Below are 16149 nucleotides of genomic sequence, written 5' to 3'. Positions count from 1 at the left end.
CCTCCCTTACAGTTTAAAACATCTCTAGATTACTCATAATACCTAATACAATGTAAATGCTGTATAAAAACAATGTAGATGCTAAGTAAATAGTTGCCTGCACACAAATTCAAGTTTTCCTTTTTGAAACTTTCTGGAATTTTTTTTCCAAATATTCCACGGATGCAGAACCTATGGATATGGAGGGCTGACCGTAGTCTGATTCATGAAGTACCAGCTACAGGACAACAAGTCAGGGTTCTGAAGCTTCACAACCTAATGACATAATCCAAATATGAAGGGGTGTCAACTCCCCATATAGTTTACTTTGAACAAGAAGAGACTGGAGATGGCAGGGAACCACTAGACAAATTTGCTTTGCATTTCCCCCTACAGAGGACCATTTGGGGATACAATGCTTCTAAACATCCTGCCAGGAGACCTCTTGTGTGGCTGGAAGACCACCTGTGTCCCTTTGTGAAACAAAAGATAAACTCAGTAATGCACCACCTTATGTTTGCTTTCTTCCTTCTTTACCTAACTTCCCCTTTTTCTCACTCTCACGGCCCTGGGATTGGATTACCAATGAAGCTTTAGCACCTAAGCTTCGCCCCAGGCTCTGTTTTCCGAGGACTCTAAAAACAGTCCAATGTACTATTTGAAAAGTTGTCGATGCACAAGGTATAAAACTGGGTTTATAATGACCCTTCTAATTAGTAGAAAAGATAAATACGTGATAAACAGGGATCATGCTGCTTATTCATAAAGCCCAGCACACTTTTTGTGCTCAATACATAAGTCAACCTCAAATACCCATCAACATTAGCATTTTAGTAGCATACCATGGGGGGGGGGGGGAGTATGTTTACATGAGGCTATTTTTCCCATCTTTGAAAAAAGAGAACATAATTACAAGTCCAATTTACACCAACAGCATTTTTTCTTATGAGGAAAAGTAAGGCAACCAATTATCCAAGGTACCTATCTAAAATTTAATCACCATTTACAAGTAAAATCTAGAAAAATTATGTTACACATCCCTTAAAATCCAACAGCGCCCGGCAAACCCTGGACTTCATCCAGCTGCCTCCTGTTGTCTAGTCACCAACCTTTAAACTGAGAATAACCAGCTGAATTTCAAAACTGAATTATGCAAGTTTGATTTCCTCCGCTTGGCTCTCAGGAAAGAACATAAGAGTGGAAATGGCCTGGTAGAGCTGGTAGGAACAGTCAGGTGAATGCAGCATACTGCCATCAATCTCATTGTTTCAGGAGGCAATGGGCCTGCTGGGCACAATCAGGCTTAACAGAGAAGAAAAATGATTTCAGCTGTGGCCACCAAGGAATGAGGCAGCAGTTTTGCACAAGGAAGTGAATGTACTTTTTTGGGGGGCCGCACTGTTCCCTGACCAGGGATCAAACTTGGGCCCCCAGGCATTGGAAGCTCAGAGTCCTAACCACTGGACTGCCAGGGAATTCCCTGAATGTACTTTCTTGATAAAAAATCTCCAAGGAAATCGGAAATTATAAGTAAAGAGATTAAGAGAAGAGATGCTAAGAGAAACCCTTGACTTTTCTCTAACCACCATGAATTTCACCAGGACAAACTCTTCAAGCCATGAGGGTTACAGTGAGGATGGCCACGTATAGAGCCATTTCAATAAGAGGTTTACTGATGATCTGGAAGATTTTTAAAGACAAGAAAAGGAAAACAATTGCTCCTGTGGTACAAACTGTTTGTTGAGCTTTAAAGTCTTCCTCTTTGATGCATTCTGGCCAGTAGCAATTAAAACCAAATGTGGGGGGCTTCCCTGGTGGCGCAGTGGTTGAGAATCTGCCTGCTAATGCAGGGGACACAGGTTCGAGCCCTGGTCTGGGAGGATCCCACATGCCGCGGAGCAACTAGGCCCGTGAGCCACAACTACTGAGCCTGCACGTCTGGAGCCTGTGCTCCGCAACAAGAGAGGCTGCGACAGTGAAAGGCCCGCGCACCGCGATGAAGAGTGGCCCCCGCTTGCCACTACTAGAGAAAGCCCTCGCACAGAAATGAAGATCCAACACAGCAAAAATAAATAAATAAACTCCTACCCCCAACATCAAAAAAAAAAAAAAAACCAAATGCGGGTTAACAGCACAAGAGAAATAAGTATATTTCCTGAAAAAATAGAAGACATAGTCAGTACTTATCCCTGGATTTGTCTCGGAAAGCTAAAAGGCAGAATCCTTCCTATTGAGAGAGTCTTAGCATCATTAATACAAGGTAAGACTAATATAAATCAATTCCCTCCCCCCCAAAAAAAGGCAGCTCAGGAACTATGCAATTCCATTTACTTTTGTTGGTATTTGAAAGCTACAGTCTCTTTAATTCTATGTCAGACATCCCATTCTTGATTTGGAAAAAAAAATTTATTAATTTATTTTATTTTATTTATTTTCTTTTTGGCTGTGTTGGGTCTTTGTTGCTGCGCGTGGGCTTTTCTCTAGCTGCCGCGAGCAGGGGCTACTCTTCGTTGTGGTGTGAGGGCTTCTCTCTGAGGTGGCTTCTCTTGTTGTGGAGCACGGGCTCTAGATGCGTGGGCTTCTGTAGTTGTGGCACACGGGCTCAGTAGTTGTAGCTCGTGGGCTCTAGAGTGTAGGCTCAGTAGTTGTGGCGCACGGACTTAGTTGCTCCGCGACATGTGGGATCTTCCTGGAACAAGGGCTTGAACCCGTACCCCCTGCACTGGCAGGCAGATTCTTAGCCACTGCGCCACCAGGGAAGCCCCAGAAGATTCTTTATCTTCCTTCAATGTCACATCTACTATGCTCTAGCCACACATCCTATCTGTGGTCATCTCTCCTAGGATAAACTTATTCTTAATAAGCTGCACCTATTCCTACCTTCTTCTCATGGTAACATTAGCAATGGGATGTATGCCAAGATCTGTAAGGATTTCCAACCATCAAGGAGAGATGATCTTTTAAAGATAGTGCCATTCCCAGACCTTTCTCTTGCTTCATCAGAACTGAAATATTTTGTTTCCTTTTTCTTTGAGGTCTTGCCTCATTTCCAGTTACAGTGGGTTATGATAGATGAGATGAATTTTTGTCTAATTCTAGCTAATATATTATCCTTCCTAGAGAAACTAATAGTCTAACCATTTTAAAGACAAATATTTTCATCACTATGGAATGCAGACAGGAGGACATTTTTGGTCAAGGGCCCTTTCTGTTCATCTCCAAATTATAAAACATGGAACATGATCCAGCTGACCTACTCACAGTGACAGTCCTAGGTTAGAGAAACAACTTCATTAATAGCCTCAGCAAATAAAAAAGCAATTTAAACAGCCATGTAATGGATTTCTAGGGTCAGACTCTGGAACTCGCGTATCCGCCCAGTTATAAAAGCAAATGACTGTACAGTTACAGCATAGCTGCTTTTACTGCCAAGGTTGTTATACATAAACAGAATCCAATACATATTTTGTCCCCCTCGAATTGCCATCACATTGCTAAAGAGCAAGAACATTCAGACCAGAAAACTGAGTTATTTTCTACAAGTAAAGTTAAGTAGACAGCAGCTACAGGATTAATACATTCCCTTGATTTATTTTTTATTTACAGATGCACATTTTCATTAGCTGGGATTTGAACAGAATGGATTTTTATAACAAAAAGCAGTCCAATTCTGACTTTTATACACAGATGGGTTTCTCGCCATCTCCTTGGACAGTTTTGAGTGTATCTTCTTCCAGCACAACCCAGATGCATCTATTTGTAATGTTCGGCTTGCAGCCTAGAGGCAGAATACTTAATTTCCGTCCCTAATCTGCAGAGCAAATCTCAGATGCAATGTGTTTTCTGTGTAGATGCAAGGAAGTCCCAGAGAGTTGGGCTGGAAATGCAAACAGAAGTTTTTTTCCCCCTTCCTCCTATGAAAATTAAGGCATTTCATACCTCTGTGATGATTTCTTTAGTTATCTATCTATATTTGCTACAATGATTTCCTAAATGGCTTTAGGCTGTATTACTTCCCCTTGCCTTAGAAAACAATCAAATTTGTGTTGCAAGTATCCCAGGCTGACTGTTCTGTTTGATCAGTTATTAGACTACACTCTAATGCTCTGAAATGGTTACTGTGTTAGACTTTCAACTGCAATAGTTATAAATAACCACAGATTCTCAAAATTCCTTATGTGTGGTACACATGCTCACTGACCAGTCTTATTTGTGTTGGTGCCCAAGAAATGTTTGCTTACTGAATAAAGGCACTGTAGATGTGGCAGAGAACTTGACTGTCTCTCATTGCACAGCCCTGCCGTGGCTTCAGGAATGGTGCTGCTAGGACACCTTCAGGGGCTCTGGTTTAGAATGTTACTCAATTTTCTAACTGTGTTAGAGTAGCAATACAGTATCCCATACTCTTAAGAAACATCGGATGTGGTGCTACTGAGCTAGCCAAGGCAGTAAAGAGGCATCAAAACAATGGATGGTGGATATCCGGAGTGCTGGATGGAGACAACAGCACCCAAAGTCTTTGTGACTACAGGACTACAGATCGCAGAGGGCATCAGAACCCTGACCCCAAGATGCGTGCTCCCCCTTTTTCCTCATGCTTATTCCCTACTAGGCTGTCAGAGAGACCAAAGGAAGTGAAAGAACTGGAATGGCAGGTTAAGACTTGCCCACTCCATACTTTTATCCATATCTCTGTGCCTAAAAAAATCAGGGAACTTCGTTGAAAAGAAAGACAAGAACTACACTATTAGCCAAGCGACCAGGAGATTACATTTGCAAGCCTCCTAGCCCATTCTCTCAGGCACAGCTTGTCACTTTCCCCTGCCACACGCCTGTCCACATGTGTGGATGAGTGGATTATCACTAGGCAAAGACAAATTAGTTTCACATCTGAAACTATAAAACGTTTGTTTGCTGGATTACATTCCCCTGTTGTTTTACCAGCAGGGTGACTTGGAAAAGTAAACTAGCATCGGCCCTTTCTATGCCAAATGCAGGAAAAGAGTTAAAATGATGCTTACCAACACTGATGGGGGTCCTTACTGCAACAAACCTGAGTGAGCAATACACTGTTTAAACTACAGTGGTGAGAAAGAAAACTCGGTTCCCTATCCAAAGTGTATTGCACAGCTAGAAGTCCCACCACCTCACGTTTTACACATGCTTCCAGGTAAAGATGGTTGCACCCAATTTCCACCCAGAGTGTACTTGCTAACAGTTCATCTGATTTCTTGAAACCTTAAGTATCATGACATCAGTCTCAGTTTCAAGAACCTGAGTGGCTACGTTACAATGTAAAGTCCCTTCTTATCGAATCCTGTGGAAATCATCCTCTCTGAACTTTACCTTTATTTTAGATGCAGTATTTGTTGGGTGGAATTTATAGTCAGTGTTCGGTGCCCACGTTTTATTTGTCCAATTTTTTAACTTAGCATGAGTTCTTCTGAGATTCACCTCTGCTTAGCTAAGGCAATCATAGAATAAAAACAAATACATAAATAAAAAGGACTTTTTTTCATAGAAATACTGACACAACCTTAACTGGAACGGAGAGAGTCATGCAGCCATAAGAATAAAAGTAGCAAACGTCAGCAATCTGCTTCATAGCAGGAAATAAAATGTATTTTAGTAAAAACATGAGCACTGCTCCAACTGCAATTTTTCACACAGCTGTGATAAAAGAACAATAAAAATGATAAAGCATAACAATTCCTGAGTAAACACACATATAAAATAAAGTGGAAGCTCAGATCTAAAGTGTTTTGTTTTACCTGTAGACGCTAAACATACCATGGCTGATGCTTTAATTTTTTTTAACACCTATCGATTTTGTTCACTTATACAATGTAATGGATGCTAGAGGCTTCCAATAAATATGTTGCATTGAGAAATATTCTCCCTCAGCCTGTGCATTTGACATCTTGTCACTTTGTAACACTACATACTTTTGAATAGGTATCATATCTATTGCCTCTTAATAAGAAAAAAATAGCAAAAGCAGTACCAATGAATATTTTGTATAGAAAAAAATTTTTTTCATTCCCTTAGAACTTATGTAATGCTGTCCCTGCCTCTTAAAAATCTGAGTCTTTCCCAAGGTAATAGAACACTTCTTTAATCATTAGAACAAATGGATGTTTGCCCAACAATGAGAACAGTTATTTTCTAAAATAGAAACATTCCTTCTAGAATGTTCTTCGGGCAAATAAATGATGTGTAAAGCACGTAAACAACAAAATGTACTCAGAACAAGAAAGACGACAATATTTTCCTAAGTATTCATCTATGGCCTTTGGATCAAGGCATGATTAAAGAACAGAGATAGGTCCCAAACTGATTATTTCTCCCTTTGAATAAATAGCTGCTCTCCCACTGACATTAAGTCTGTGAACTCATACACCCAGTAGCCATAAAACATATGCAAACCTGTGGCTCTCACCTAATCTCCTTTACCCTAGACCTGGTACACAGTATTTATTCATTCATTCTTTTTTTTTTTTTAACAAACATATATCAAAGCACCTCCAATGGGCAAAGCACTGTAGAGACCTATGACCACCCATATTGCTGTGGCAGAGCTACCTGTTCAACAAAGATCTGGGTTCCTATCCCATAGTGTCTAGGGAAGCATCTTCTAGCCAGACGCTATATTTCCTGGGCTTTCTTTGCATCTGGCCATGGCCAGGTGACTACAGAGTATAAACAGAAGAGAAGTATAAACTCTTTGGGACCAACCTGGTTAAGAAGCAAATGTTCTCTCTCTAGTCTCTCTTGGCCTTACTTGGCATCCTTGGAAGCCACATATTGAAGAGGGCAGTGCCTGAGATGGAAAGAGCCTGGTTGCTACAGCACCACACAGAAGACTGCCTGCCAGAGACCACACTGAAATTTTATAAGAGTAAGAATAAACTTCAGCTGTGTTAAACTATTTTGATTTGGGAATTATCTGTTATGATAATCAACACAATCATATATAAGAATCTTTTTCTCAGGAACTTACCTTTAATAAGAGAGATGACTACTTCTAATCTTTTTGGAGAAAAAAATCAGACACATTTATGTAAGATAATAAGGGTGATAAGGCAAGTGACCCCCAATTATATTTTAGAATATCATCAGCATAGTGAGAAAGGGATCTGGGTTTCAAAAAACAGCAGGATCAGTTAAATCTATAGTTATTAGAAAAGGCCTCATGGAGAAAGGGGCCTTTTAACTTGATTTCAAAGGATGGATAGCAGTGTGACAAGTAAGAAATGAAGTTGAAAGGCATTTCAGGCTGAGGGAACTGTGTGATCAAGCAGGGAGGAAATACAGTGCAATGATTTGGGAATACCAAGTGTCTGCATAAAGGATTATAGCCTGCCCAAAAGCAACCATGAAATGGTTAAACAGAACCTCCCAAGTTGCTATAGTTCAGAACTTACTGATAACTTGAGATGTGAATTATAAAACCATGGCTTTGGCCCTGTGGAGGGATCAACACGTATTGGAGGAGGGTCATTTCATCTTAAAAGTTTTTCTCTCCTTCCCAAAAATCCAGGTGCTAGAATGTCTCTATTACCATTGTAGACAATGAGAGAGTGATACAAGGATTTCAAAGATCTGAGAGGTCACAGAACAGAGAGGGACAAAAAGCACATACCCAGTGAGCACCAATGTAAAAATGGAAATAATTGCTCCAGAAATTGACATTTCTCAAGAAGCAAGATGAGACAGAAATCCTCCAGTTCCCAAAATGCGGGCATCTGTAGTGCTGTCAGCAATAATTGGACAAATAATGCTATATTGATTAATTATAAAGCTTTCTTCAACTTTATGAATGAGATTAAAGACTCTGATTTTAAAATTCAAAGAACTGATAAATAAGCATTCTTTCTGAGACTGACATAGTTCACAAAGAGTGACTAGAAAACCTAGATGATGAGAGAAGGGAATAATTATGGCTAAGGAGCTCCCCAACCTTATTTTGAAGGGATTGAAAATTAAGATCAGGAAAAGAATTTGGAAGATGGCAGAGGACTAAGACGTGGAGATCATCTTCCTCCCCACAAATACATCAAAAATATATCTACATGTGGAAAAACTCCTACAGAACACCTACTGAACGCTGGCAGAAGACCTCAGACTTCCCAAAAGGCAAGAAAATCCCCACATATCTGGGTAGGGCAAAAAAAAAAGGAAAAACAGAAATAAAAGAATAGGGACGGGACCCGCACCTCTGGGAGGGAGCTATGAAGGAGGAAAAGTTTCCACACAGTAGAAAGCCCCTTCACTGGTGGAGACGGGGGCTGGTAGGGGTAAGCTTCAGAGCCATGGAGGAGAGTGCAGCAACAGGGGTGCAGAGGGCAAAGTGGAGAGATTCCTGCACAGAGGATCGCTGCTGACCAGCACTCACCAGCCTGAGACACTTGTCTGCTCACCCACTAGGGCGGGTAGGGGCTGGGAGCTGAGGCTCGGGCTTTGGAGGTCAGATCCCAGGGAGAGGACTGGGGTTGGCTGCATGAACACAGCCTGAAGGGGGCTAGTGTGTCACAGCTAGCCTGGAGGGAGTCCGGGAAAAATTCTGGACCTTACTAAGAGGCAAGAGACCATTGTTTCAGAGTGCACAAGGAGAGGGGAATTCCTTCCCCGCCTGCCAACAGAAGGCAAAGCACTGCCTAAACGAGCTCCAGAGATGGGCACGAGATGCGGCTGTCACCTGGGACACCAGAGACGGGCATGGAACGCTAATGCTACTGCTACAGCCACCAAGAATCCTGTGTGCAAGCACAGGTCACTACCCACTGTGACCTGTGATAGGGGATTTTCACTATCCTGGGAGCCTGCCAGGGTCCCGTGATCCAGGGACAGCTTCCCCAGGAGAACACACAGAGCACCTCAGGCTGGTGCAACGTCATTCCAGCCTCTGCCACCACAGGATCGCCCTGCACTCCAATTATAACTACCATACCCCTCCCTCACCCCAGCATGAGTGAGCCAGAGCCCCCTAATAAGCCGATGCTTCAACCCCACACTGATGGGTGGGAACAAAAGCTGAGGACAACCTACACGCAGAGGTGGGGCCAAAACCAAAGCTGAACCCCAGAAGCTGTGTGAACAAAGAAGGGAAAGGGAAATTCCTCCATGCAGCCTCAGGAGCAGCGGAATAAATCTCCACAATCAACTTGAGGTACCCTGCATCTGTGGAATACCTGAATAGACAATAAATCAACCCAAAATTGGGGCAGTGGACTTTGGGAGCAACTGTATATTTGGAGTTTGCTGTCTGCAACTGACTTGTTTCTGATTTTTATTTTAGTACAGTTATTAGCACTTGTTATCACTGGTGGATTTGTTTATCGGTTTGGTTATTCTCTTCTTTTTTATTATTTTGTATTTTTTTATTTTATTTTAATTATTTTATTTCATTTTATTTATTATTTTTTTCCTTTCTTTTTTACTCCCTTTTCTTCTGAGCCGTGTGGCTGACAGAGTCTTGGAACTCTCGCCTGGTGTCAGGTCTGAGCCTCTGAAGTGGGAGAGCTGAATTCAGGACATTGGACCACCAGAGACCTCCTGGCCCCATGTAATATCAGTCGGCAAGAGCTCTCCCAGAGATCTCTCTCTCAACGCTAAGACCCAGCTCCACTCAATGACCAGAAAGCTCCAGTGCTGGACACCCCATGCCAAACAACTAGCAACACAGGAACACAGCCCTACCCATTAGCAGAGAGGCTGCCTAAAATCATACTAAGTTCAAAGACATCACAAAACACACCACCGGACGTGGTCCAGCCCACCACAGAGACAAGATCCACCCTCAGGCACCAGAACACAGGCACCAGTCCCCTGAACCAGGAAGCCTAAACAAGCCACTGTACCAACCTTACCCACTGGGGACAGACACAAAAAACAACAGAAACTACGAACCTGCAGCCAGAGAAAAGGAGACCCCAAACACAGTAAGTTAAGCAAAAGGAGAACACAGAGAAATACGCAGCAGATGAAGGAGCAAGGTAAAAAACCACCAGACCAAACAAATGAAGAGGAAATAGGCAGTCTACCTGAAAAAGAATTCAGAGTAATGTTAGTAAAGACATCCAAAATCTTGGAAATAGAATCTAGAAAATACAAGAAAAGTTTAATAAGGACCTAGAAGAACTAAAGAGCAAACAAACAATGATGAACAACACAATAAATGCAATTAAAAATTCTCTAGAAGGAATCAATAGCAGAATAACTGAGGCTGAAGAATGGATAACTGACCTGGAAGATAAAATAGTGGAAATGACTACCACAGAGCAGAATAAAGAAAAAAAGAATGAAAAGAATTGAGGACAGTCTCAAAGACCTCTTGGAAAATATTAAACACACCAACATTCAAATTATAGGGGTCCCAGAAGAAGAAGAGAAAAAGAAAGGGTCGGAGAAAATATTTGAAGAGATTATAGTTAAAAACTTCCCTAATATGGGAAAGGAAATAGTCGATCAGGACCAGGAAGCGCAGAAAGTCCCATACAGGATAAACCCAAGGAGAAACACTACAAGACACATACTAATCAAACTATCAAAAATTAAATACAAAGAAAAAATTAAAATCAGCAAGGGAAAAGCAACAAACAACATACAAGAGAATCTCCATAAGGTTAACAGCTGATCTTTCAGCAGAAACTCTGCAAACCAGAAGGGAGAGGCAGGACATATTTAGAGTGATGAAAGGGAAAAACCTACAACCAAGATTACTCTAGCCGGCAAGGATTTCAATCAGATTAAATGGAGAAATTAAAACCTTTACAGACAATCAAAAGTTAAGAGAATTCAGCACCACAAAACCAGCTTTACAACAAATGCTAAAGGAACTTCTCTAGGCAGGAAACACAAGAGAAGAAAAAGACCTACAAAAACAAACCCAAAACAATTAAGAAAACGGTAATAGGAACATACATATCGATAATTACCTTAAATAAAAATAGGTTAAATGCTCCAACCAAAAGACATACACTGGCTGAACGGATACAAAAAAAAGCATATATATGCTCTCTAGAAGAGACCCACTTCAGACCTACGGACACATACAAACTGAAAGTGAGGGGACAGAAAAAGATATTCCATGCAAATGGAAATCAAAAGAAAGCTGGAGTAGCAATTCTCATATCAGACAAAATAGACTTTAAAACAAAGACTATTATAAGAGACAAGGAAGGACACTATATAATGATCAAGTGATCAATCCAAGAAGAAGATATAACAATTGTAAATATTTATGCATCCAACATAGGAGCACTTCAATACAGAAGGCAAGTGCTAACAGCCATAGAAGGGGAAATTGACAGTAACACAATCATAGTAGGGGACTTTAACACCCCACTTTCACCAACTGACAGATCATCCAAAATGAAAATAAATAAGGAAACACAAGCTTTAAATGATACATTAAATAAGATGGGTTTAACTGATATTTATAGGACATTCCATCCAAAAACAACACAATACACCTTCTTCTCAAGTGCTCATGAAACATTCTCCAGGCTAGATCATATCTTGGGTCACAAATCAAGCCTTGGTTATTTAAGATAATTGAAATTGTATCAAGGAATCTTTTCTGGCCACAACGCTCTGAAATTAGAAATCAGTTACAGGAAAAAAACTGTAAAAAAAAAAAAAAACATATGGAGGCTAAACAATATGCTACTAAATAACCAAGAGATCACTGAAGAAATCAAAGAGAAAATCAAAATATACCTAGAAACAAATGACAATGAACACACAAAGACCCAAAACCTACGGGATACAGCAAAAGCATTTCTAAGAGGGAAGTTTATAGCAAATCAATCCTACCTCAAGAAACAAGAAAAATCTCAAATAAACAACCTAACCTTTCACCTAAAGCAATTAGAGAAAGAACATAAAAACCCCAAAGTTAGTAGAAGGAAAGATGTCAAAAATATCAGATCAGAAATAAGTGAAAAAGAAATGAAGGAAATGATAGCAAAGATCAATAAAACTAAAAGCTGGTTCTTTGAGAAGATAAACAAAATTGATAAACCACTAGCCAGACTCATCAAGAAAAAAGGGAGAAGACTCAAAACAACAGAATGAGAAATGAAAAAGAAGAAATAACAACTGATACTGCAGAAATACAAAGAATCACGAGGGATTACTACAAGCAACTCTATGCCAATAAAATGGACAAGAAGAAAGAAATAGACAAATTCTTAGAAAAGCACAACCTTCTGAAACTGAACCAGGAAGAAATAGAAAATATAAACAGACCAATCACTAGCAATGAAATTGAAAGTGTGATTAAAAATATTCCAACAAACAAAAGCCCAGGACCAGATGGCTTCACAGGCGAATTCTATCAAACATTTAGAGAAGAGCTACCACCTATCCTTCTCAAAGTTTTCCAAGGTATAGCAGAGGGAGGAACACTCCCAAACTCATACTACGAGGCGACTAGTACCCTGATACCAAAACCAGGCAAAGGTGTCACAAAAAAAAGTAAACAGAATCCAACAGCACATTAAAAAGATCACACACCATGATCCAGTGGGATTTATCCCAGGAATGCAAGGATGCCTCATTATATGCAAATCAATCAATGTGATACACCATATTAATGAAACAAGCTTTCGAAAAAATTCAACACCCATTTATGATAAAAACTCTCCAGAAAGTAGGCATAGATATTGGAAGAATCAACATTGTGAAAATGACTATACTACCCAAAGCAATCTACAGATTCAATGAAATCCCTATCAAACTACCAATGGCATTTTTCACAAAAGTAGAAGAAAACATTTCACAATTTGTATGCAAACACAAAAGACCCCAAATAGTCAAAGCAATCTTGAGAAAGAAAAACGGAACTGGAGGAATCAGACTCCCTGACTTTGGACTATACTACAAAGCTATAGTAATCGAGACAGTATGGTACTAGCACAAAAACAGAAATATAGATCAATGAACAGGATAGGAAGCCCAGAAATAAACCCATGCACATATGGTTACCTTATCTTTGATAAAGGAGGCAAGAATATATAATGGAGAAAAGACAACCTCTTCAATAAGTGGTGCTGGGAAAACTGGACAGCTACATGTAAAAGAATGAAATTAGAACACTCCTTAACACCATACACAAAAATAAACTCAAAATGGATTAAAGACCTAAATGTAAGACCAGAAACTATCAAACTCTTAGAGGAAGAACACTCTTTGACATAAATCACAGCAAGATCCTTTTTGACCCACCTCCTAGAGAAAGGGAAATAAAAACAAAAATAAAGAAATGGGACCTAATGAAACTTAAAAGCTTCTGCACAGCAAAGGAAACCATAAACAAGATGAAAAGACAACCCTTGAATGGGAGAAAATATTTGCAAGTGAAGCAACTGACAAAGGATTAATCTCCAAAATTTACAAGCAGCTCATGCAGCTCAATATCTAAAAGCAAACAAAAAAAAAAATAAATAAATAAAAGCAAACAACCCAATCCAAAAATGGGCAGAAGATCTATATAGACTTTTCTCCAAAGAAGTTATACACATTGCCAACAAACACATGAAGGAATGCTCAACATCATTAATCACTAATCATTAGAGAAATGCAAATCAAAACTACAGTGAGGTATCACCTCACACCAGTGAGAACAGCCATCATCAAGATATCTACGAACAATAAATGCCAGAGAGGGTGTGGAGAAAAGGGAACCCTCTTGCACTGTTGGTGGGAATGTAAATTGATACAGCCACTATGGAGAACAGTATGGAGGTTCCTTAAAAAACTAAAAATAGAACTACCATATGACCCAGGAATCCCACTACTGGGCATATACCATGAAAAAACCATAATTCAGAAAGAGTCATGTACCACACAATGTTCACTGCAGCTCTATTTACAATTGCCAGGACATGGAAGCAACCTAAGTGTCCGTCGACAGATGAATGGATAAAGAAGATGTGGCACATATATACAACGGAATATTACTCAGCCATAAAAAGAAACAAAACTGAGTTATTTGTAGTGTGGTGGATGGACCTAGAGTCTGTCATACACAGTGAAGTAAGTCAGAAAGAGAACAACAAATACCATATACTAACACATATATATGGAATCTAAAAAAAAAAAAAAATTGGGGCTTCCCTGGTGGCGCACTGGTTGAGAGTCTGCCTGCCAATGCAGGGGACACGGGTTCGTGCCCCGGTCCGGGAAAATCCCACATGCCGTGGAGCGGCTGGGCCCGTGAGCCATGGCCACTGAGCCTGTGCGTCCAGAGCCACAGAGCTCCGCAATGGGAGAGGCCACAACAGTGAGAAGCCCGCATACCGCAAAAAAAAAAAGCTTCTTAGGAGCCTAAGGGCAGGACAGGAATAAAGACGCAGACATAGAGAATGGACTTGAGGACATGGGGAGGCAGAGGGTAAGCTGGGACAAAGTGAGAGAGTAGCATTGACATATATACACTACCAAATGAAAAATAGCTAGGGGGAAGCAGCCGCATAGCACAGGGAGATCAGCTCGGTGTTTTGTGACCACATAAGGGGTGGAATAGCAAGGGTGTGAGGGAGACACAAGAGGGAGGGGATATGGGGATTTATGTATGCATATAGCTGATTCACTTTGTTATACAGTGGAAACTAACACAACATTGTAAAGCAATTATACTCCAATAAAAATTTAAGAAAAAAAAAAAGAATGCTCATAGAAAGAAAAAAATAAAATTAAGATCAGAACCCTATTATACAATAATTATTCTTCAATGTTTCTTTATGCTTGAGTTGATAATTTAGAAAACTATGAATAATTTTCATTCCACAGTATAAACACACTAATTCTTTACAATGGTTCTTTTAGGAATTTTTTAATTGACAAATGAAGGATTATTCAACAAATGATGTTTATCCAGAAAACACATCTGCACTACATTTTAGTTTACATGTAGAACTGCCCAGTTATAGACAAATGTCCATTGGCAAATAACTTTACTTCTCTGCAAAAGCCCAGATATGTTTTGCCTACAAAAAGAGAGAATATTCTTTCTTCAAGGTCCATTTTGTCAAGGGTGCAGAAGAGACCCACTTTTATGGACTGAATGTTTGTGTCCCACCAAGGTTCATATGTTGAAACTCTACCTCTCATATGATAGTGTTAGGAGGTAGGGCCTTTGGAAGGTAATTAGAAACAGATGAGGTCATGAGGGGAAAGCCCCCATAAATAGGATTAGTGCCCTTATAAGAGTCAGGAGAGAATTGGCTTCCAGCCTGTGCTCTCTGCAATGCGAGGACACTCTGAGAAGTCAGCAGTCTGCAACCTGGAAGAGGGTTCTCACCAGAACTCGACCATGCTGACACCCTGATCTCAGACTTCCAGCCTCCAGAACTGTGAGAAATAAATTTCTGCTGTTTATAAGCCACCCAGTCTTTGGTGTTTTGTTATAGTGGCCGGAACTAAGACACCTATCCAAATTTAAACCAGTTCCTACTGCCTCCTCTTTAGAAGTTTGAACACAGAGTCTGACTCTATAAAAAGAAAAATGTTTCCTTGCTTTTGTTTGCCTGTTTAAAGACATGCATAGTTCTCAAACTTTTTTACAAACATTAGGTGTCCTAATGTTCTGTGTTGTCTGTTCAGCTTCTCTTGGGCTAGGGAATAGAAGTCAGAGGCTCATTTCCAAGAGAGCACTGTGTGAAAAAAAGAAAACGGTGAAGAAAAGGTGTGGAGTGAGCAAATGAAGCAAGCTAAACAGTTTCCTTCAACAGCTTGCCAGCAGCCCCGTGTGCCCAGGACTGACCATGCCAGTCCCAAGTGCATCCTTCCTTGCTGTCCCCACTTCTTTTCCCATTATCTTGCTTCTTCCCACCCTGTACTACAATAATTTACGAGAAGTTTGGATAAATGTATTTATGCTTTAAAAAGAAATCTTCATTTAAATTGATGCGAACGTCAAAAGAAGACAAAAATATCCCTTCTACACAGATGAGTAGCTCTTTTTCCTCTTAAAATATTTTTTCAGAAAGTCTAAAATATGTGAGGCTGGAGATTCTTTTAGATAGCAAAGAAAGGAGATGTACTCTGTGCATGAATAAGGAAATTTTTCTGAAACCTCACTTCTTTCTATAATGGAAAGTAGCTGGAAAACAAATTAGCACAATGCATTTTCTTAAGAACATTTTCCTTGAAAAAAAAATAATA

Source organism: Neophocaena asiaeorientalis, unplaced genomic scaffold, assembly GCF_003031525.2.
Source record: "Neophocaena asiaeorientalis asiaeorientalis breed wild unplaced genomic scaffold, Neophocaena_asiaeorientalis_V1.1 scaffold36, whole genome shotgun sequence".
NCBI classification, from domain to species: Eukaryota; Metazoa; Chordata; class Mammalia; order Artiodactyla; family Phocoenidae; genus Neophocaena; species Neophocaena asiaeorientalis.
This window is presented reverse-complemented; position numbering follows the sequence as displayed.